We start from the raw sequence: 23,386 nt of genomic DNA on the forward strand, positions 1-23,386 counted from the left end.
CACCCTTCTCACCCCGCAGGGGACTCAGGGCGGATTACAGTGTACACATATATGGCAAACATTTAATGCCAATTTTAACATACAACATATACAGACATACACAGAGGCTATTTAACTTTTTCTGGCCACCAGGGGAGCTGTCGCTTTAATTGTCCATCTGCGACGCTGATGAAGCACTTCCGCATTCCCGCATACTTCCCTGCTGGAATGCTTTGCTGGAGTCTTCTTTATGGCCTCATAAATCAGTTAATTTAGCCTCCCCACACTTTAAGGTGGTACCTTATTTTCCTACTTGACAGATGCAACTGTCTTTCGGGTTGCAAAGGTCGACAACAGGCTACACACAATAGGTTGGAAAGCCATTCCAACCCGGGCTGGCTTCGAACTCATGACCTTTTGGTCAGAGTGATCTTAATGCAGCTGACACTCAGCCGGCTGTGCCACAATCCCGGTGCTATCAATAAATCAATGTGATTATTTGGAATTGTTGATATGTCAGCCTTTGGAGCACAGACTCCTTTGACATCCTCTTTGGCCATTGAGAATAAATGCCTCTGATTTTGCCTTCAACCCGTCTGTGTCTTGTTTGATTCTTTGGGAGGTAGGCACTCCAGGCTCAGAACCCACAATTCACTCACCAGTTTTAAAGCATGGATGAAATGGACAAATTAACCTGTTTACTAAAAAAAGGGAAATAGGAAAAAAAGAAAGAAATATTGGAATTTTTTTTTTTGCAGCAGGAAGTGAAGGACTTGCCAATTTTGAGTTTTGAAGAATAATATTGGGGGGGGGGGGTTTGAGAAAGGAGTCAAAATTGGGAGGTCTAGAGGGTTTTTTTTCTGTGTCAGGGACTTGAGAAACTGCAAGTTGCTTCTGGTGTGAGAGAATTGGTCGTCTGCAAGGATGTTGCCCAAGGAATGTCCGAATGTTTTGATGTTTTACCATCCCTGTGGGAGGCTTCTCTCAGGTTCCCGCAGAGGGAGCTGAAGCTGACAGAGTGAGCTCATCTGCGCTCTCCCTGGACTCGAACCTCCAACCTGTCAGTCTTCAGTCCTGCCTGCACAAGAGTTTAACCCACTGCACCACCGGGGGCTCCTGGCCTTGAGGGTGAAGCTTATCTTGTTTTCTTTTGGCTAAGTGAGGATAAATTGGAAGTCCACTACATTGTTTTTATTCTTCTTTCTTTTTGTTTTCTTTTTTTTAATGGCATTTTTGTGTTTCTCCTCCTTAGTTCTTTTCTTGATTCACTTTTTTGACTGTTAGTGTAACTTTTAAAACTCTTTAAATAAAGTTAATAAAGAAACACATTTTTAAATCATACAAATAGGGCTGTATTTGTTACTAAGACTGCTGGAAAAAAAATCATTGCTCTTTGTAGAAAGACTACTTTGGAAAAAAAAAAAAAACAACATCCCGGTGGGTCTTTGTACACCCTGGTGGCGCTGTACATTTCCAATTAGTCTTTTGCTCATCTGTGAAAATGGCAGCAATTATGCCATAAACTTCTAGGCACTCTAGCTTCATAGTTTTGTCCCACAGAGAGGGCACCAAAATGTGCACACATATAGCACAGAAACACTTGTATAAACAGAATCTTATTTTATGAAATTGAAAACACATTCTGATTTACTATTAGAAAAACAAACACTACCAGGCTGATTGATCTGAAAACGATGAAAACAGCTGTACAATGAAATGTTCCAGTTTCATTTGTGCAATCATTTAACAGGAAGCTAATTGTTAATATTTTATCTTCTAACTGCAGGCATGGCTTGGACTGATTCACGTCTCCCAAACATGACTGTTATGTGTATTTAAGACCTTTTCTCATTTCATGTGCAGAGAGAGAGAGAGAGAAAGAGAAAACAAAAATACATCAGAGGGCTTAGTGATTGCTCCTGCCAGGCCCTGAAATTCCCTGTCTGGTGAGGTTAGGCTGATTACGCTTTCATATATCTCATGACGAAGATCTTTCTCTTTCGGCTGGTTTTTGAGGGATGACTGCTTGGGTGGCTTATAGTTCTTGTTCTTTTCATGGTTATGATTTTAAATGCTTTCAAGGTTGATAGGTTAGTCATATTTTAATACTTTCTATAACCATTTTTAGCTGTATCTGTTTTAAATTTATAATCTACCTTCAATCTACAACTGGAAAAAGAGCAACAGCAGCAGCAGCAGCAGCAACAACAACAACAACAACAACAACATTCTTTTCTACCAATATTCAGGCAACACAAAGGTAGGATTGCTAGTTCTTGATATCCACTGATTTGGGTGAAGGACAAGTATTCCTTTCAAAAAAAATTATCTGCATATCTCAAAGATATTTTTTCTATCTGTAAAGATAAAAGTAAAGGTTTCCCCTGACATTAAATCTAGTCAACTCTGATTCTGGGGGATGGTGCTCAACTCCATTTCTAAGCTGAAGAAAAGCTGGCGTTGTTTGTAGACACCTCCAAGGCATGATTGCATGGATCACCGCTACTTTCCCGCTGGAGAGGTACCTATAGATCTACTCACATTTGCATGTTTTTGAACTGCTAGGTTAACAGAAGCTGGGGCTAACAGTAGGAGCTCACCCCACTCCCCGGATTTGAACTGCCGACCATTCAGTCAGCAAGTTCAGCAGCTCAGCAATCTCTATATTCCATTTCCTTCTGTCATGTTTTGCTTCTAGCAGTACTGTGTTGATGTGAGACAATGGGGAGGGAGAGAAAATCAAATGGTGGGGCGGGGGGGGGGGGGGGGTAAAAGGGTTGGATCTTTGGATCATAAAAGAGATTGTATTGTCGAAGGCTTTCATGGCCAGAATTACTGGGTTGTTGTAGGTTTTTCAGGTTGTAGTGCCATGTTCTGGAAGCATTCTCTCCTGACGTTTCGCCTGCATCTATGGCAGGCATCCTCAGAGGTTGCGAGATCCTCACAACTTCTGAGGATGCCTGCCATAAATACAGCCAAAACGTCAGGAGAGAATGCTTCCAGAACATGGCCATACAATCCAAAAAACCTACAACAACCCATAAATGAGATTTCTCTGAAAAATCATTTCTGAGGTAATGAACAAATAACTCCCCATTAATTTATGTTAACTAGGAACCTTGTTGTGAAGCTTATAATATAAGGAGACCAATTCAAAATACACAGACAATATTTTACATATTTAGAGTAGCAATGACTGAAAAGTCGATGAATATTTTATGAGGCATCCTACTAGAAAGATTTGAACGGTTAATAAAGTCTAATGAACAGTGATGTCTCCAAAAAAATGTGAAGAAGCTGCTATTGTTTTTGAAAGCCAGGATGACTAAATATATCTTTTTCTGATAAAGTATTGAATATATTGATACATCTATACACACATACATGCATACATGTGTGTGTATGTATAAACTGGAGTTAAGGCTAGCATTTTTGGCAGGACATGAAAGGAGAAATGGACGAGTAACAAACCGAATGGGGCAAAGAGGTCGAGGCAGCAGCTGCTGCAAACTCAGGAACAATCAAGTTCACATAAGAGAAACCTGAAAATGTGTGTGTGTGTGGTGGTGGGGGGGGGGGGCATTTTGTGCTTTCACGATCCCTTGAATCCTAATTGTTAATAAAAGATTCATATCCAGTTCACTTCAGAGCTGCCATACTTAGATTTGCACACTTCTGAATCTGTCCGATTTGGTTCATGTGAAATGTCATCATCATAAACTATGCAGCCAAAGGCCTCTACAATGTACATAGGATATTTCCGACTGTGTTTATTTTTATTTCTTCACAGCAGACATTATTGTGGTTTCCCCCAAACTAAGTTCTCGGAGGTCTGGCAGGGAACTCTAGCGTCAGAAAGCTTTTTATCTAGTGGAGTTTCACTAAGGCAGCTTTGAGCGGAGTACAACAACCAGGTTTCCCTGCAAGTTTGCAAACTTTTAAAATCCCACACACTTTTGGATTTTTTTCTGACCAGGGAAGAGTGGTGAGCAATTAGATGCAAATAGTTCCCACAATTACACACATACATGGGCAATTTGTAATATGAACTCTAATCCTGTAGAAACCTGGCTGTTTTCCACATTCATTCACCTAGAAATGTTTGCTTTACAATTTTATCCTTGTGTTTTTAGCGAAAATAGAAACTTCAGCCCTATGTAAACTTGACTCTAAACCCCTTTGCTAGTGCATCTGGATTGACAGTCAGAAATCCAAATAACAGAGTTCAGCAAACTTCTGCTCAGTGTCACTGTGAACCAGATGTTTCCCATATACCAGAGTCCTTTCCTTCTTGCCCTTTCACCCATATTGCCCAGTTCAAGAATGACAAAGATGCAATTGCACTGCAGCTACTTGCCATTGCCATGAATCTTGGTTTGACTCATTCTTTGTCTGTCGTGAGAGTTTCTTTGGGTTCTACATGCTTTAAAACAGTGTTTCCCACCTTCCTAATGCTGTGATCCCTTAATAAAGTTCCTCATGTTGTGGTGACTTCCAACCAAAAAAGTATTTTTCTTGCTACCCCATAACTGTTATGAATTGTAATGTCAGTATCTGATATGCAGGATGTATTTTCATTCATTGGACCAAATTTGGCACAAATACCTGATATGCCCAAACTTGAATACTGGTGATGTTGATTTTGTCAACTGGGAGTTGTAGTTGCTGGGATTTATAGTTCACCTACAATAATAGAGCATTTTGAACTCCAGACTTGGCACACACAATTTCCATGACCAATAGAAAATACTGGAAGGGTTGGGTGGGCATTGACCTTGAGTTTTGGAGTTGTAGTTTACCTACACCCAGAGGCAGCCCTAGGTAATTTTCAACGATAAACAAATAGTATTTTGCCCCCCCCCCCCCACCAATCACTGATACATATTTTCTGTTCATCATGTGAGTTCTGTGTGCCATATTTGGTTCAATTCCATCATTGGTGGAGTTCAGAATGCTCTTTGATTTTACGTGAACTATACATCCCAGTAACTACAACTAGCATATGTCAAGGTCTATTTTCCCCCAAGAGCGCCTCAAGTGCCCCTGGGCAAAATCAACTATACTGCAAATGCTTACTTTGCGTAATGGGTTGAGCCGCCCCTGGATCTGGACCAAACTTGGTATGAAAACTCAATATTCCCAGATGTGAATACTGGTGTCGTTTGGGGAAAGTAGACCGTGACATTTGGGAGTTGTAGTTGCTGGGATTTATTATTTATTTATTTATTTAGCAGTTTTGTATACCGGTCTTCTCGCCTCCATTCGAGGGACTCAGGCTGTTTCCAACATCCATATTACAGACAGTTATTAAAACATCATATTCTAAATCACACTAAAACATTAAAATAGCAAAATACAGTCATTTATAGTTCACTTACAATCAAAGAACATTCTGAACTCCACCAATGATGGAATTGAACCTATCTTGATTCACATAACTCCCATGGCCAACAGAAAATACTGGAAGGGTTTGGTGGGCATTGAACTTGAATTTTGGAGTGTTAGTTCATCTACATCCAGAGAGCAGGAGGAGAGCTTTTGGTGGGACAATTCGCTGTCTTTTTTCCAAAAGGAAGAGAAAACAGGCGGAAAGATCTTTAGCCTTCTCTGCCAAAAGGGTTCCGAAGATCATCAGAAAAATGTGTTTTCTGATAGTCTTTGGGACCCCTGTGAAGCCTCCCTCACGACCCCCCCCCCCCAGGGGTCCTGACCTTCAGGTTGAGAAACACTGTTTTAAAATGTAAAGATATTTCAGCTCCTTACAATATTGGCTTCCACAAATATGCAGTACCAACAATACCAGCTTGAATATTTTCTTTGTTATGATGCAGTGCATTGTGATAATGTATAGCATTACACCTGGCGCAACAATTCTTTTGTGATCTAGTTTTCAAAGGTAGTTCTATGTAGAGTGCCTGATACTAATCTGAAGGAGTTGTGACTATGGCATGTTACCATAGCTATATCTGACTTCATGAAGAATAGGCATCACTGGAACACCAGTTTCAACAATGCAAAGCACTCAAGGCCATCTCTGCAATGTGGATATCTAAGCTAAGGACATGATCCCAGAGGACCCACATATTACATTATGTAACACGATTTTTGCTCTTGGGTTATAAATATCATTTTCTAATTGGTTCTATTATAAAAATATGGAAAAGGTGTATTAACCTGCAAAAACTTTGTTTTTTGGGGACATCTTGCAGCACATTTTGCTATAGTTTTTCAGTGAATATCTTAAGGGTCTCAGTCAATTCAACATTATTTTTGGCAGCCACAAAAATGAAGTTTCAAAGTAAGTACCACACAATTAAACAGGAAATAAAACTTTCAAACCAATAACATATTTTTTAAAATGTTGTTACATAGTGTTATGAGCATACTCCTACTTTACAAGGAGATTGAAAGACTTTTTTACAATTCTAACAACTAGCAACAGTTTCCGCTTGCCTTTACGGCTAAGTTTCATTCTTTTTCACTCTCATCCTGTCTAGTACTGATATCAGCCATGAATTTAAGGTTTCAACAATTTTATTTGACTGAAATGAATATCATTCACATTCTGATTACAATGAAGCTAAATTTTGTTAGCCATTTCTTTTAGATGCTGAGTAGCATGAATTCTATGTACTTACTAGAAGAGGTCCCTCACCCTCCTTGCCCCAGCCCTGATCTCACAGAGGCTGGATCTACTCTGCCATATAATCCAATTCTGAATGCAAATTAACTGTGTTGAACTGGATTATATGGGTCTACACTGCCATATAATCCAATGCAGTCAATCTGCATTCAGAAACTGGATTATATGGCAGTACTGAAGCTGGAAAATTTGAAATATTAGCTATCCCACGGATACCGAGGGAAATAACCTGGCAAGTTCCACTAACTGTGAATATTCTGAGACGACAAATCAGGATCTCACCAGCGTGAAGACAAACAACAGAATCTGTATTCAATCTGCAGAAGGGACGCTCACACACAACAAGGGTTAAAAGTGTGTAATCATACTGAATATGGATAAGGCAGACATCTTTATACACATAGAATTCTATGCATTAACATTGCTACCCACTTGAAATTCCCTCCCAACCCTCTGATTGGTTCATGCAAAAAGCCAGCCAGCATTTTCCTGGCGGCTGATTGGTCCAGGGGTGGGACCTTGCCAGCTTGCTCTCTGATTGGTCAGGGAGGAAACATCAAATCCAAATCTTGCTGTCTCACTGCTCATGGAATTCTTAAAATGCTTTTGATTTTGTATCTAACCTTGGCTTTCCAATGGAAGGCTTTATTAAGTTTCCTGCCATACTGTACACTAATCACAAGTTGTAAACATGACAATAATGAATGCACTTTGAAACAATGAAACCATCGATCATAATTTGTACCAATCAAAGCAATGTCTGTTATTTACCAATGTCTATAAAATGCCCATGATGGTGAACATGAGGCTTGTCAGATCTAGGAGAGTTCCCATGGCAATCTTGGGCTCTGCCCTGCAGCCTTTGTGTCTTCATTGGAATCAATCAGAGCTTGGCACACCAGGCAAACCCTGACATTGTGGACAACAAATGGCCCAACAGCATGGCAGGTCTATAGGATCTAAAGTAGTGTTTCTTAACCTGTAGGTCCTCAGATGTTTTGGCCTTAAACTCCCATAAATACTAACAGCTGGTAAACTTCCTGGGATTTCTGGGGGTTGTAGACCAAAACACCTGGAAACCACATGGTGAGAACCACCAGTCTAAAGGGTCTAAAGCAGCATTTCTCAACCTTGGGTTAGGACCCCTGAGGGGGTCGCAAGAGGGGTATGAGAGGGATCGGCAAAGACCATCAGAAAACGCAATATTTTCTGTTGGTCATGGTGGTTCTATGTGGAAATTTTGGCCCAGTTCTATCATTGGCGGGGTTCAGAATGCTCTTTGATTGTAGGTGAACTATAAATCCCAGCAACTACAACTTCCTCTTCCGCTCCCTCACCCAAATTGTGCTTCAGTAGTTATATTTATATTTTTAATGTACCAAGCATACCAAGTTTGTATGAAAATGTGACTCTATTTCCTGTGCTGGTCAATGACTGAAATAAATGATTTTGACTTTTTGAACTCCCAAATGTCAAGGTTTAGTTTCCCCAAACTCCACCAGTGTTCGCATTTGGGCATATTGAGCCTTTGTGCCAAGTTTGGTCCAGATCTATCATTCTTTGAGTCCATAGTGCTCTTTGGATGTAGGTGAACTACAACTCCAAAGCTCAAGGTTAATGCTCACCAAACCCTTTTATATTGCTCATGGGAGTTCTGTGTGCCGAGTTTAGTTCAATTCCATCATTGGTGGAGTTCAGAATGCTCTTTGATTGTAGGTGAACTATAAATCCAAGCAACTACAACTTCCAAATGACAAAATCAAAACCCATCCCCAACCCCACCATTATTCAAATTTGGGCATATTGGGTATTTGTGCCAAAAGCAGGCTAGCTCCTGTGCAAATAAAGAATGTCCCACCCCAGACCCCATTTAATATCAAGTAAACAGTGTGGTGGGGATTTACTTAGGGGTGAACAGATCTAACCAAGTTCTATAGGGAAAAAGAAATAGATGAGTGAATAAAATTATTAACAGACATAAAGAAATGCTCCTATAAAATCATAGAATCATAGAATCGAAGAGTTGGAAGAGACCTCATGGGCCATGCAGTCCAACCCCCTGCCAAGAAGCAGGAATATTGTATTTAAATCACCCCTGACAGAAGGCCATCCAGCCCCTGTTTAAAAGCTTCCAAAGAAGGAGCCTCCACCACATTCTGGGGCAGAGAGTTCCACTGCTGAACGGCTCTCACAGTCAGGAAGTTCTTCCTCGTGTTCAGATGGAATCTCCTCTCTTGTTTGAAGCCATTGTTCCTCGTCCTAGTCTCCAAGGAAGCAGAAAACAAGCTTGTTCGCTCCTCCCTGTGGCTTCCTCTCACCTATCTCTCACCTTCCTCTTCCTATCTCCTTTCCAATAATTAAATTTGCTTCTCTTTCTGGCTGGATCTACACTATAGCCCTATATCCCAGGATCTGATTCCAGATTATCTGGCAGTGTAGATTTATATAATCCAATTCAAACCAGATAATCTGGGATACAGTGCAGTGTAGATGCAGCCTCTGTCGAAGAATTACAAGAGAAAAGGCTGCCTTTTCAATAGCCCCCCTCCCCACCCCACCCCTTTTCTCACCTCATTATGGCTTGTGATGCCTGGACAGATTTTGCAACTAGTCACCTTCCACAGAAAGCCAGCCAAACACTATCCCACACTTCCATGGTGTGGGAAACTGAAGGTCGAGTTCAAAGAAAGATGGCTTTGCAATGCCAGGACCTAAGGTCCTAAAGGTACTAGCCGGAGGCTTTGAGGGATGTACATATGCTGTTTCTTTTAAGCTGCAGGAATGGAAAACTGCAAGATGTAAAGAAGAGAATAACAATCCTCTCCCTTTTCCTCCCTCTTTCCAGTGTCATGTATATTTTTCAAAGACGAAACGGAGACAGCCTTATGCCCCTTCTTTTGTTTCGGCTCCCTCAACCTCTTTGCATGTAAATCTCCCAGGTCGTTCTGTCACAGTGTAGGAAATCCTAAACTTTCCCCTTTCACCTTTGGAGATGGAGGCTGACAGTGCTGTAAGGGCTGTTTTTAATTTCTTCTCCTGCGCCTTGTTTCCAGCTTCCAGTAACCTTATCATGGGGTTTTCTGGGCAAGGAAATCTATTTCATTTTCCTTCATCTTATTTAACCCAGCTTTGACAGCAGCTTCTCCTCCCTCCTTCCCTTTTTTGTGATTTCCCCTCCAGTCCTCTTTGCCCTACGTGGCTTCAGTTGCCCCTTAGGCAAGAATTCAAGAACTCTTTGGAAAGGTGAGGGGGTCCACAAGGGTAAACAGGTCATTATTAATTTTGCCTACTGCAGATGTATTTTTACAAAACAAAGCCAAACAAAATACATTAATAGCATCACCACCATGTCAAATGAAGCATAACAATTAGGCTATCATGAAAGCAGTGACAAAATAAACAACTATTATAAAACTTAAAACTAACTAGATAAAAACAAGGTATAGAAAAAATCTGTATTTCAAGACCTGCTTGAAATTATTTCAAAGGAACTCATGGGTTCCCTCACCACATAATATACCATTGTAAGAGTTAATGTGGAGATGTGTTAGAAAAGATAGAGGACTACAGACAGAAATAAAAGAAAATGCATTAGCCAAGTTTCAGATATAGATAAACACATTTTGAAACGTGGAATGTGTACAGACGTCACACGCAACTCCTGGAATTATTCCATTAGTGTAGCCGCCAAAAAATCCTGCAAATCTCTTGGGAAGACAAGCGGACAAATGTCAGCGTTCTGGAAGAAGCAAAGACCACCATTACTGAAGCAATGATCCCCTGCCATCAACTCCAATGGACTGACCATGTTGTCTGAATGCCTGATCACCGTCTCCCAAAGCAGTTCCTATACTCCCAACTCAAGAACGGAAAACATAATGTTGGTGGATAGGAAAAGAGATTTTAAAATGGGATTAAAACCAACCTTAAAAACTGTGGCATAGACACCGAGAACTGGGAAGCCCTGACTCTTGAGTACTCTAACTGGAGATCAGCTGTGACCAGCAGTGCTGTGACCAGCATGCCTCTTACATCCAAAGAGGCATGTAATTGTTGGCAAAAGGGAGAAATGTGCCAAGAGGATGGCACGTCAAGCCAACCCTGAGTGGGACCGCCTTCCACCTGGAAACCGATGTCCTCACTGCAAGATAACATGTGGATCAAGAATGGGGCTCCACAGCAACCTACGAACCCACCGCCAAGACACTGCACTTTGAGGACCATCATCCTCGAGCTACGAGGGATCGCCTAAGTAAGAAAGTATAGATAAACACTTGATGCAAAACCTAGATAGCACCATTTGTTCCATCAGGATGGTAGGAGCAAAAAAGTCTAAAGAATTCCTAAAGAATTCCAAAAGTGGTCAGTTGAAACATTCACACCTAGCTCCAGCAGACAAGAGTCCTTTGTCCCACCCTGGTCATTCCACAGATATATAAACCCTTTTTCCTAGTTCCAACAGATCTCACTACCTCTGAGGATGCTTGCCATAGATGCAGGTGAAACGTCAGGAGAGAATGCCTCTAGAACATGGCCATACAGCCCGAAAAAACCTACAACAACCCAATTCCAAAAGGGTCTTGCCAAACTGATAGAAATTGTAAAGATAGCAAGTGAAAGTCAGTTCAGTGAAAACAATTGTATAGTACTGTATTTTTTTAAAAAAAACAGCAGCATCAGTCATATACTTATGAGATCTGATCTGACAAAGGGATCCATACATTTTGCACTTCTGTTATGTGTGTCTGCTACACAACATCCCTGTCTATGATTTGCACACATGCAAGTGGAAGTCTATCTTGGAATCCTTCCCAGGAGACAAAGTTGGCCAAATCATGCTGGTCAAAGACCCCACTTGAGAAATAAAGTTTTGCTGTCCTGACGTATTATTGTAGATGTGCATGAATTATTTTGTGTAACCACAGGCAATATTGGAAAAGGCAGAAATTATTTGTCTGTGCCAATTAATGGATCCAAACTATATATCCCGCTCTCTGTGGCAATATCTACACAAGATCTTCTGGTGTCTGTATATGAACCATTAGCTCAGAGTCCCTCAGCCGCCCCACTGTTAAAAACATTAATCACATCCTCAGAGAAATTGAAGCCAACATGTGCAGTTTATAAATGTTTGGCCGACCTCCTGTTTCAACAATGTATCATGATGGACTCCATTATTGCAATGATATCTGATAATGACATCCCTCAATTTTTTTCCTTTGCAACATAGCAGCACCTTAACTAAAGCATATCTGTACAGATGACATTTGCAGCACTGACGATGCAGCACTAAGAATTCACAACCTCTGAGGATGCCTGCCATAAATGCAGGCAAAATGTCAGGAGAGAATGCTTCTGGAACATGGCCATATAGCCCGGAAAATTTACAGCAACCCATCTGCAGCACTCTCATGGATATGAGGCATCAAAGAAGGCAGCTGGCTCTTGTTGAGCCACAGCACCCCCTCCCACCCAAATTATATTTGTGGACATTAATGAGACTTCAAGTAAGAGAGATTATTTTTCCTTTATTTTTTAAATCTTCCAAAGTTCCGCAATATTGAAGCCGCTGGAGGCTTCAGAAGGACCAGCACAACTGTGCCCCAAACTATATAATGTCCAAACCTTTTAATAAATGTATACAATTCTTGTGTAACTTGCAGTGATTATGTACTGCATCAATTCTTAAATGTATAAAACTGTATCAAATGCATTCCCCCAGTGGCCTTTATTTAGATGAGCTCCTGAGAACGGAGATTGCTAAACAATTAAGGAAGTCCCTCCAGCAATCTCCCAGATCAGATAATAGCAGTTCTGGCAGTTGTGTGGCTTCCAGGCTAATATCAGTTCCTTTGTTGTGTATGTGAGGCAGATAGTCCCTTTATTGCCAGGGCTGTGTTGACACACCTGTTTAAAAATGACTGGAGGCTTATGGTCTTATGGAAGAAAAAAAACTAAACCAAATATGAATATATTAGCCTTCTAGAAGGGCATTCAATCCTTTGGTCACCCAGGATGATCACATTTTGTCCTCCGGGTCTTGCATCTTGGTTTTTACCGAACTGGACACTTAAATCAATCAAGGAATCATCTGCATGCCAATGTCATTTCCTTCAGTTGCATGCCCTTCACGGGGGTGTCTCTGGGATTAACTGAACCTTTAAAATTACCAAGAATTAGCTGTTCTTCTTCTTCTCACCATGGGGAGCCCCTCCTCCTGTCTGTGATATCAGAGATACCTCTAGCCAATCCCTGTGTGGATCCTAGCCAGTCCATTTATCACCCAATCAGGAGTGTTGCACTCCAGGACAGGAAAAGCCCTCTGACTTAAAACCACACTGTTGGATGGGAAGCAATCCTTTTATTGAAGATAATTGAAAAGCAGTAAAGTAAAAAAACACTTTAAAGAAATAGGTAAATCCAATTAGGTAGGAAGATAAGCAGGAGCAAAGTAGTCCAGGGTAATAGAACTGCAAAGTCCATAAAAACAAAGTCAAAACTTCCCAAATAAAATGCAAGAAATCAGGAAACATGAATCCAAGGTATGAATATAAAAGCATAGAATCCAAGAATCAAATCCATGAAACAAATGCACTTAAAACATGAATTTTCCAAGCAAAGCTTCCATGAAACAAGGACGAGACCTTGACTTGATTCCAAACGATGTTTCATCTGACTACATAGCCTGTACTTGGAACTTTTATCTCCTTGTTAGCCATGTCTCTAGTGCTCAGAAATTGGTTTCGCTTTAACTGAGAATTTCTTATCTTTATCTCTTGGAGCCTGGCAGAACGCCGAAGCCACTGTTTGGCTCTCCTGTTTTGACTGATCACCACTCATCTATCTATTTTCTCATTATCTATTTGCTCATTAATTTCTGCAGCTGGGCCAGGTGTCGAGCTGTTTTCACGTTCTCTATTATGGGAACTCTCTGGTAACAATTCAGAAAGCACACCATCATCCCCACACCTCTCAGGGACATTCTCATGGGAAACTACACTTTGAACAGGGATCTCCTGGTCATTCTCTGCATCAATATCACTGACCAAACCATTGCCATCTTGAAACTCATCTTGCAACTCATTAACACATGGATAGACTTACATACCTGATATCCAAAAGAAAGGGAAACCTAATGAAAAAGATGGAGCCAAGTCTCAGAATAGTTAAAATAAAGATAATAGGAAGATACTGATATGAAGAATATACATTTGAACACAGCACCGAAGGAGAACTAAATAAGAAGAAGAGACAAGGAAGGGAAAAGCAAAAACCTCAAGGAAGATGACTGGAAGCCAAGACTAGATAAAACTATTTTCTTATTTTCTTATTTTCTCCTTTCTCTTTTCCCTCTTCTTCTTCTCTTTTCTCTTTTTTCTTTCTTTTTAGGTCTTTTTGGTTTTTTCTGGTTTTATTTCGTATGGAAAATATTCAATAAAGATGATAAAAAAGAAATCAAGCAGGAGAATGACTGCTGGAATTTTGCCAAAAGCAAAAAATTTAGTTATGACAAACACATTCATTATGCAACCAGAAAAAGTAACTAAATACATGGGTATCATCTTATTGACAATATAGGAACTGGACAGATAATGTAATTGGAAGCAGAACATTGAGCTCTGTTCTCTGTGTAAAAAGAAGACCAAAAGTAATATTGTGGCACAGACTGAATTTCTAAAATCAAAAACTAGAATAAAACTAAAGAAGATCATTCTCAACCTGGCTTCTAGGATTCACATTATGGAACTCCTCATGTGCCTTTGCTGCCTGGGGATCTATAGTTCTCAGTGAAAAAGCCAGGGGATTGCTTCTTGCCTTCCTTTAGAGAACTAGAACCCTTGAGGATCAACAAGACACTATAGATAACTCGAAATAGGCTTTATTGTTCACAAAGAGTTATCTTTCTGAGGCATTAAACTTGATGTTCCAAAAAGGGGTAAAGAAAATATACATTACAGTCTCTGGTTGTCTTGGGTCCAAGGAGTTTTCCAGCTGAGTAGCTTCCAAGTTCCCTCTTTTTCAATGGCTATGAGGTTGAAACACTCACAACCCCAGTCCAATTGCCTATATTGAAGACACAAAGTCTTCCTCTTGATGCCAAAGGACTGGTTTGAAGGTGCTTAAGATTCCTCAACGTCATCCAGATAAGCTGGGCATGAAGTATGAATCTTAAGGGTATAAACCTGAGAATTGGTGGTAAGAAATGGCTTGACCAAGGGCTTTGAGCCAAGCCTTTCGCATGTCCATCTGTTGAGCTTTTGGTGGTAAGAATGAAAATGAAAGCATTGTTTTCCTCCCTAGGAAGAGGTGGAACCAAACAATTGAGCTGGGGGAACAAGCCAATTGATGTAAACAACACTGATTGACAGATGTAGATAACCAATCAATTGAACTATACATTTTCAAGGTAAACAGGCAAGTCTGGACATGTTACAACAGTTCAAACCTTTGCAACTTAAAGTTTTATATACAGGTGGTGCCAGTTGCGCTGTCATCCCTCATGGGTGTTAACATCCTTGATAGACAAACTAATCCACCTCCTTTTGTATTTGATCTATTTTCAAAAAACAAGTTGTACCAGGTACTCACTTCTATCATCCTTTTCTCCCTGCCTAGGCCAGGTCCTTGAACTGGAAGGAGAGATCAAATGATGACCTAAACAAGAAGGCTCTTCAGCTTCCTACCCATAATCCTGTGTGTTCTCCCAAAGGCTACACCTTGCAGTGCCATTGCTAATGATCTGTGAGGTTGACAAGCCTTGGCAGCTTCTCTGTTAAAAAAGTAAAGGTAAAGGTTTTTCCCTAACTTTAAGTCTAGTTATGTCTGACTCTGGGGGTTGGTGCTCATCTCCATTTCTAAACCAAAGAGCCAGCATTATCCGTAGACACCTCCAAGGTCATGTGGCCGGCATGACTGCATGGAGTGCTGTTACCTTCCCGCAGAAGCAATACCTATTGATCTACTCACATTTGCATGTTTTTGAACTGCTAGGTTGGCAGAAGCTGGACTCAGCGAGAGCTCATGTCACTGGATTCAAACCTGCGGCCTTTCGGTCAACAAGTTCAGCAGCTCAGTGGTTTAACCACCTCTCTGTTACATCTTAGATTTTTACAGCAGGGACACACCACACCTCTTTAGTTATCTTATCAGATCTGTAAACCACTGCTTCTGTTCCTTTCAACGGGAAATCCCCTACCACCACCACACATCTCCTTGGAGCTTTGGCAGGGGCCACTCCTTGTGCTATCTCTTCCAGGGGCACCTGCATATTCCCTGAGAACAAGTCTTGATTCACTTCTTGTTTTCTGTATCTTCACTGTTGCTGGAGTGAACACTGAATTGATTCTATAGCTCCAAATTTATAGAATGATTCCTGGTTTTTGTGTACTTCTGTGTACTCTCCTCCATGTTTGGAGAGTGACCTCCTCCTTAGAGTCATTCCCTGCGTGATTCTCCTTCAAGACAGTCTGTTCTTCTGGGTGTATGGTAACCTCTTCCTTCCTAACATATCGAGTGTGGATAGATCGGCCTCCCCTCCAAGAGGGTCATCAACTTGTACTTTCTGCAAGTATAGCTACCCACATCCTCTGCAAGAATACAAACATTCCATAGCTGTTGGAGGAGACTACATCAGATCCTCACTATCTATTTTACCAGAATTAAGCAGAAAATTAACTAGAGAATGGAACAGAAATATGACTCTCCCTAGCAAATACCCATGCAAACACCCCTGTTTGGCTAGATCTACACTGCCATCGGGTTAAAGATAAAGGTTTTCCCCTGACATTAAGTCCAGTTGTGTCCGACTCTGGGGGGTGGTGCTCATCTCAATTTCTAAGCCGAAGAGCCAGTGTTGTCCATAGATACCTCCAAAGCCATGTAGCCAGCATGACTTAATGGAGCGCTGTTACCTTCCCACCAGAGCAGTACCTATTGATCTCACATTTGCATGTTTTTGAACTGCTAGGTTGGCAGAAGCTGGGGCTAACAGCAAGAGCTTATGCTGCTCCCAGGATTCAAACCTGCGACCTTTCGGTTAGCAAGTTCAGCAGTTCAGTGCTTTAACCCACCATATAATCCAAATTATCAAAGCAAATAATCCACATGATCTGCTTTGAACTTGATTATATGAGTCTATACTGCCATATAATCTAGTTCAAAGCAAATAATCTGGATTTTATATGGCAGTGTAAATCCAGCCTTTTTCTCTCTTGTTCATTTTATCTTGTGAGTCAAGCTCCGGGAACCGGTGTCACATTTGATCCTCTTGATTGTACGATATATTGCTTTATTCTTTATTTCTTTCCCTCTCTAGACTACATTCATGTATGTTTTTGATGATTATGGTGATAATCTTGTTGACTGTTAATTTGCGTACATATTGAATTTCACAAAAATAAATAAAAGTAAAAAGCGAATCTTCATGAGAAGCCTGACTTGGAAATACCCTGTTTTGTCATTATGGATTGGATTCAGATTTAGTGCAATTTAGGGTATATATATTTGTTGTTGTTAATCACCATGAGGCCAATTTTGATTTATAGAAGCCTTACGAAAGTGAGACCTCCAAGTCACTCTGTTTAGATATTGCAAACTCATGAATTCCTTAACTAATTCAGTGCACTTGCGGTTTCTCCATTTTTTGACTTTACAGACCATGGTCTTTTCTAGTGAATCATGTAGTCTTATTATGTTGAAACTATGATAGTTTGGTTGTTTTGGCTTCTATGGAAAGTTCAGACTTGATTGGCTCTAGGACCCTTTATTTATTTTATTGACGGTTCACTGTATATGCAGAACTGTTCTCCAAAACCCATACTTAAAATGAGCTGTCGTTTTCTTCACTGACCAACTTTTGCAACCACACTTAAAAATCAGAAGTGCAGGATGTCTCAGGCTGGATCTACACTGTCCTATATAATAATAATAATAATAATAATAATAATTATTATTATTATTATTATTGTTATTGTTATTGTTATTAATACCCCGCCACCATCTCCCCAATGAGGACTCGGAGCAGCTTACATGGGGCCAAGCCCGGAAACATGTTACAGCAAAATAAAACCAGAACATAAACAACAAGCAACATTATCAAAATTACATAGAAAAAAGGGAAAAAAAGTATAAACACAGTAACAAAATAACATTCCAATAAATACAATCACGATAACAGTGGGAGGGCCACATGTACAGGATAAAATGATTAAAAACTAATGAGATAAAAATAGGAGCAGGTTATTTGTAGGGAACTCATAAAAACATACAGGGTTGTGGAACTAAACTTCCCATTTGGAGGGCAAGTACTCCAGTGGCAGAAGACCCAGGTTTTAAGGTTCTTTTTGAATGTTTCTAGTGAAGGGGCTTTCCTGATCTCTCCAGGTAATGAGTTCCAGAGTCAGGGAGCCACAGAGGAGAAGGCTCTCTCCCTTGTGCCCAGGACCTGATCCCAAATCATCTGATCATCCCAAATTATCTGGTAGTGGAAACTCATATAATCCAGTTCAAAGCAGATCCTGGGATATAGGACAGTGTAGATCCAGACAGGCACAAAATGCAGGACATGACTCAGTTTTACCCGAAGTGTTCAAATGATGCCTCAGGTAAAACCAAATTAATCCAGAAAAAAGTGGGATTTCCTTGTTTGCTCTGAATTAATTAAACACCTGGAAAGATCTAATGTCCAGATCTCTCCAGATGAGAGCCCTGTGGGGATTGACTCTCAAGCCTGCTTCTGCAGCCCCAGAGGTCAGTCCCCACAGTGATCTTGGTTTTTTGGGCTCAAAGACAGCTTCCCTGATGCGTGAAAATGATGAGTCGGGGGTGGGTGGGTGGGAAGAGGAAGGAAATCATCAGGTAATTGAGAGCTGTGGTGTGGTTGCATGCTTTCCTGGGTCAACCTTTGGTTGATCTGGAAGGGCATCTAGCCACTACCCTCCTCCAAGAAATGCCCATGGTTTGGGTTTGGGTTGGGGACTAAATCCCTGAAGGAATTAAGATTTACTATCCCAGTTCCTCTCAGGATTTAGCTATGTCTGGAAGAGACCCCAACCACAGTCCCTGAGAAAGACGCTTCTTTTTACAAAGTCTTTTTTATATCTCCTCAGCCCTGTCTTCCTTCCTTGTTCTCTGCCTAGCTAGAAGATGTTTAGTAGCATCAGCATTAGATGCTGGGTTGCTGAAGCTTGTTGGTAGTAAATAATGCAATAAAGTTTGAACAAGGGAAGAAAAAGATTCTACTCTAGCTGATCCAGCTATAGTGATGTATGTTTTCCTCCTTACAACATACAAGATAAACAATAGCTGTGTTTGACATCCCTTATTGAGCATGTGTGAATAGCAAAATAAAGAAAAAAGAGGAGAACAGACAACCCTCACCAGCTACCCAGAGTTTGTTTTGCAAAAACATATATGCATAAGTTTGGACACCAACATAGATAAGAGGAGACTGATGAAATTTTCCCAGGGAGCATTTTGAAAGAAGCCTTGAACCAGTTACTAGAAGATTACAAATGATTTGTTTACTCATGTAATGCTTCTCTGTAGTCTTTCCAAGTGTTTGCTATTTTTCTTCTAGTAATACAGTCATATGTATATCTTAAATGTTCCTTCTCCCAGTTTTTATGTCTCCTTTTCCTGGATCATACGAGTCTATACTGCCAGATAATCTGGGATATACAAATAATCTGGAATCAGATCCTGGGATATAGGGCAGTGTAGATCCAGCCTTGGGCCTTCTACACTGCCATATAATCCAGATTATGAAAGCAGTTAATCTACATTATCTTATTTGAACTGGATTATATGAGTCTACATAAAATCTGGTTCAAACAGATAATCTGGATTTTATATGGCAGTGTAGAAGGTACTTAAGGCTGGAGCTACACTGCCCTATATGCCAGGATCTGATCCCAGATTATCTGTGTATCCCAGATTATCTGTGTATCCCAGATATCTGGCAGTATAGACTCATATGATCCAGTTCAAAGCAGATAATTTGGAATCAGATCCTGGGATATAGGGCAGTGTAGATCCAGCCGAAGTGACATAGACCTTTCAGTGCTCGCTTCAGCAGCACATATACTAAAATTGGAATGACATAGACCTTCCAGGATAGTCCTAGCCTTGACTGCCTACCTCTCTCAAGCCACTTCTGCACTGTCATATAATTCAGATTATCAAATCAGATAATCCACATTATCATATTTGAACAGGATTATCTTAGTCTACACTGCTTTATAATCTAGTTCAAAGCAGATAATTATATTTGGCAGTATAGAAGGGGCCACAGCCATGAATCGTGCTTAAATTTTTTCTTGGATTTGGGTCATAGTCCTCCTGGTGACTTTGGTCCATATAAATTTCAGCTACATCTAAACTGGTCATGGGACTTTAGTCTGCTCTGTCAAAAAGGGCTCGTGCCTCACTAAAGTACAGCTCCCATGGTTCCCTAGCATTGAGACATAGCAGTTAAAGAGGTGTCAAACTGTATCAATTCTACACCATAGGTGAATTCAAAATTTGTCCAGTCTTGTGCTGGGATTGACTGCTTAATGTAATTCAAACATTACTTAGTAAACCACTCGCTATCATTTTTGCAAGGTTTTCTTGTAACAGGTCACACATATGTGCATATATTGAAAAGTTAAGTGCAGCCCAGTCTGACTTCCTTCCTATTAGGTTATTGTGTCCTGATAGTGGCCTCTTTTCCTGAATATAGGATATGGAACAGAATGTACAATCAAACATTTCTTCCAGACTGATTCATAATTTTTCATGACATCCTTAATTAAAGAATTTTGTATAGCCCAAAAACAATCAAACAACAAAAACAGGTTGTATTTCTTGTTAATTTTTTTGGTGCCTTCCATTATCCAATGTAGGCCTGCTGCATAATTCCTAGTGCCTTTTCCTTTTCTCAATCCAGATCATTTTGTCAGTGGAGGTGACACCCCCCCCCCCCCCCGGGGGCTCTGTAAAAGATAGTTCAGAAGCAGGAAATTCATAGTTTTGCCAAGAACACCAGGCTGGAATGATCCCAAAATTCTCTATAACCTTTATGAACTGTCATAAACTTTATAGGAACTTTTATGGACTCTTGCCAACCTTTTTGAACTTTTATGGACTTTGGGGGGCTGGCATGACTTCCCTTTAGACCCTGCATGATTTCCCCTTTTCCCTATGAACTCTGTGTATGCTCCAATGCCCATTCCTTATTGTATGTATGTATGTATGTATGTATGTATGTCTATATAAGAAAATATAAAGCAAAGTGACCTTTTATGAACCAGCAACTCATGGCTCTTGGAGTTTCCAAACTTCCTGAACCAAAGGATTTAACCAAAACTATTTGCATGGACAATAAGTAAATGGCTCCTTTTTTCTGGACCTCGGAGGGCTCTGATAGCCAGGTCATCCAGGACAATAGAGTCTCCGGACATACTAAATCACTCAACACAAAGTACATCTCCCCATCTGCGAGGAACTGGGGATTGCCACCATCTCTCCCCCCCCCCCCCCGCTGTGTCATATCCCAATCTCCAAAACCAGTCTCAACTTCAAAAATGAAATTAATATCGCAGGACAGTAAAACAAAGGATCTGGCCTTTTGGGGCTAGACATAGATGTTAATTCAAAGATCGGGATAATAACCCTGACCAGGCTTGAGAGCCTAAAGCTATTGGTTGGTCACTTGGCAAACACCGGTCATTTGTAATCCAGTCACCTGGACATTTCTTCATTGTTTACTTGTTGCCTGCCTACCTTCCACCTCATTGGCTGAGCGTAGGGCCAGGGCCCTCATTGGATCTCCTCCTGGCTCACTGACATCACAGCCAATCACAACGAAGCCAGCTCAGGGGATGGGCGCAGGAGATTTGAGTTTGACAGCTCTATAAATATTGTATTTCTCAGCCCAGTGGTTATGTCAGCTCCTGGGCAGATAATTGCGGTCGTCATCCATTCCAGCTGGAATGAAATAAAAATCTCGGTGGCTTTCCTTCAACTTGGTGAGACTTTATTTTGGGAAATTTAGGGAAAATCTTTCTTGGTGCTTGCTGTCTCACCAGGTGTTCCGGATCCTCCTTTTGGGTCTGGCCAGCCTCTGCCTAAACGGGGCCTCCCAAATTCGTGTTCAACATCTATTTCATGTATAATAAAAGTCTTTGTTGTAAAAGGTTGAGAATCGCTTTGTTCGCACATGGGATTAATACAATGGTCCAATGATCACTATAAACCAAATATTAACTTTCTTAGGTATTAGAATGTATACAGAGCATTGTCAATTTTTGGATCACTTTTTTAAAAAATAACCTCACTACCAGTGTGCTGAGACAAACTGAAATAAATGGGAGTTAAGTTAGTTATGAGTCACATATATCCTGTTGGTTTCAACTCTGCATGGCTAAACTAGATCCAACCACATGCAACATGCTTTCTGTTGATTGATCTATCTATGTATGATTATCTTAACCAAATGTGTGCTATTCAGTTTTAACCCTACTGAATGGATGTATATATATAGGCAATTTCATGCAGATTCTTCCCTAAAGAGTGCAACAGTAATTAATTTTTGGGCTTAACTGCATAAAGAAGCATTGAAGAAAGGGCAAACATATTAAGATGAAGCTCCCTTTTCTGGCACAAAAGGTAGGTCTCTGATAAAATTAAGGAAAAGGGCTTTAAAACAGGGAAAATCTAAAACAAGGAGCACTTGGGTGAACATAAGAGCAAATGATCACTAGGTGCTAGTGATCATTTGCTCTTATGTAGCCTAGGAAGAAGACTTGTGTAAACTAAGCCATCCCTGAAAGCTCCAAGGAGAAGCTGGTTTTATTTTTGGTATCTGAAATTTTTTGAGGTTAAACATTTGGCATGGTAAAAATATTTGATCCTTGCACAATAAGTTCCTGTAAGTGTCTTGTTTCCTTTCTTTTGCAATTCAACCTTTTACTGTCCAAATAGAGGAGAGGGAGTGCAGTATTAGGCTTAATGCCTTAAAATCCTTTAAATATATTTATTAAAGTAATATGATAAACAGTGTAACAAAGCAGTAGTCTGGCATGCATTTTCACAAATAATAGCTTCAGAAGTCATGGGGGCGGGCAATGAACTTCTGCTTCATTAAGGAGTGCCCTGAGCCAGGTAATACTGGGTAAATTGAATTACTTTATTTCCATGAATGTATTGTTAAGTATTCCAATGAAGGTAAGAATAGAAAGGAAAGCACGAGCAGATTTGATGCCAGAAATTTGAGGTTTTTCAAGGACCCGCGGATACCGAGGGATGCCTGGCAAGTTTCCCTAACCACAGATGTTTCAATGCAGAGAAAACTGGGAAAACTATGTTTTAAAATTCCCTCCCACCCTCCTGATTGGCCAGTGCCAAGAAACTAGCCAGCATTCCCTAGGCCTCTGATTGGTCAAGAGGTGGGGCTTAGCCAGTGTTTGTTCTGATTGGAAGAGGTGCCAATGACAAAGCCTGGGCAAGGAAACCCTTGGGCTTCCAATGAGCCAAAACAGGGGTCTCAGGGGCTATGCCAACCCTTGGGGGTGCTGAAGACAACGAGAGTCCAAAAAGATAATTGATAGTATTATGCAGTATTGGATTCTCAGACATCTTCCTATGCTGGGAAGACAAAGAAAGGGTCCCAGAAATATCTATTGACGATGGGAGTGCAATCAAATGTTCTTCCTAAAACTTTGTCCTGTAGATAGTCAAGACCCCAGAAGGGAAGTTCTCAGTGACAGGCAGATGGCCTGTAGG

The 23,386-nt window shown here is 40.6% G+C and overlaps 1 long non-coding RNA gene across 1 annotated transcript in view; it reads left to right on the forward strand.

The window, feature by feature from the left end:
• The first annotated feature begins 1,865 nt into the window (after positions 1-1,865).
• Positions 1,866-23,386, forward strand: part of LOC137096648 (uncharacterized) — a 42,218-nt gene continuing 20,697 nt past the window's right edge. The window contains exons 1-3 of the long non-coding RNA XR_010909580.1: positions 1,866-2,239; positions 14,924-15,029; positions 15,239-15,409. This is a non-coding gene — a long non-coding RNA (uncharacterized lncRNA). The remainder of the gene's footprint in view (positions 2,240-14,923; positions 15,030-15,238; positions 15,410-23,386) is intronic.

The sequence above is a fragment of the Anolis sagrei genome, chromosome 3, assembly GCF_037176765.1.
Source record: "Anolis sagrei isolate rAnoSag1 chromosome 3, rAnoSag1.mat, whole genome shotgun sequence".
NCBI lineage: Eukaryota > Metazoa > Chordata > Lepidosauria > Squamata > Dactyloidae > Anolis > Anolis sagrei.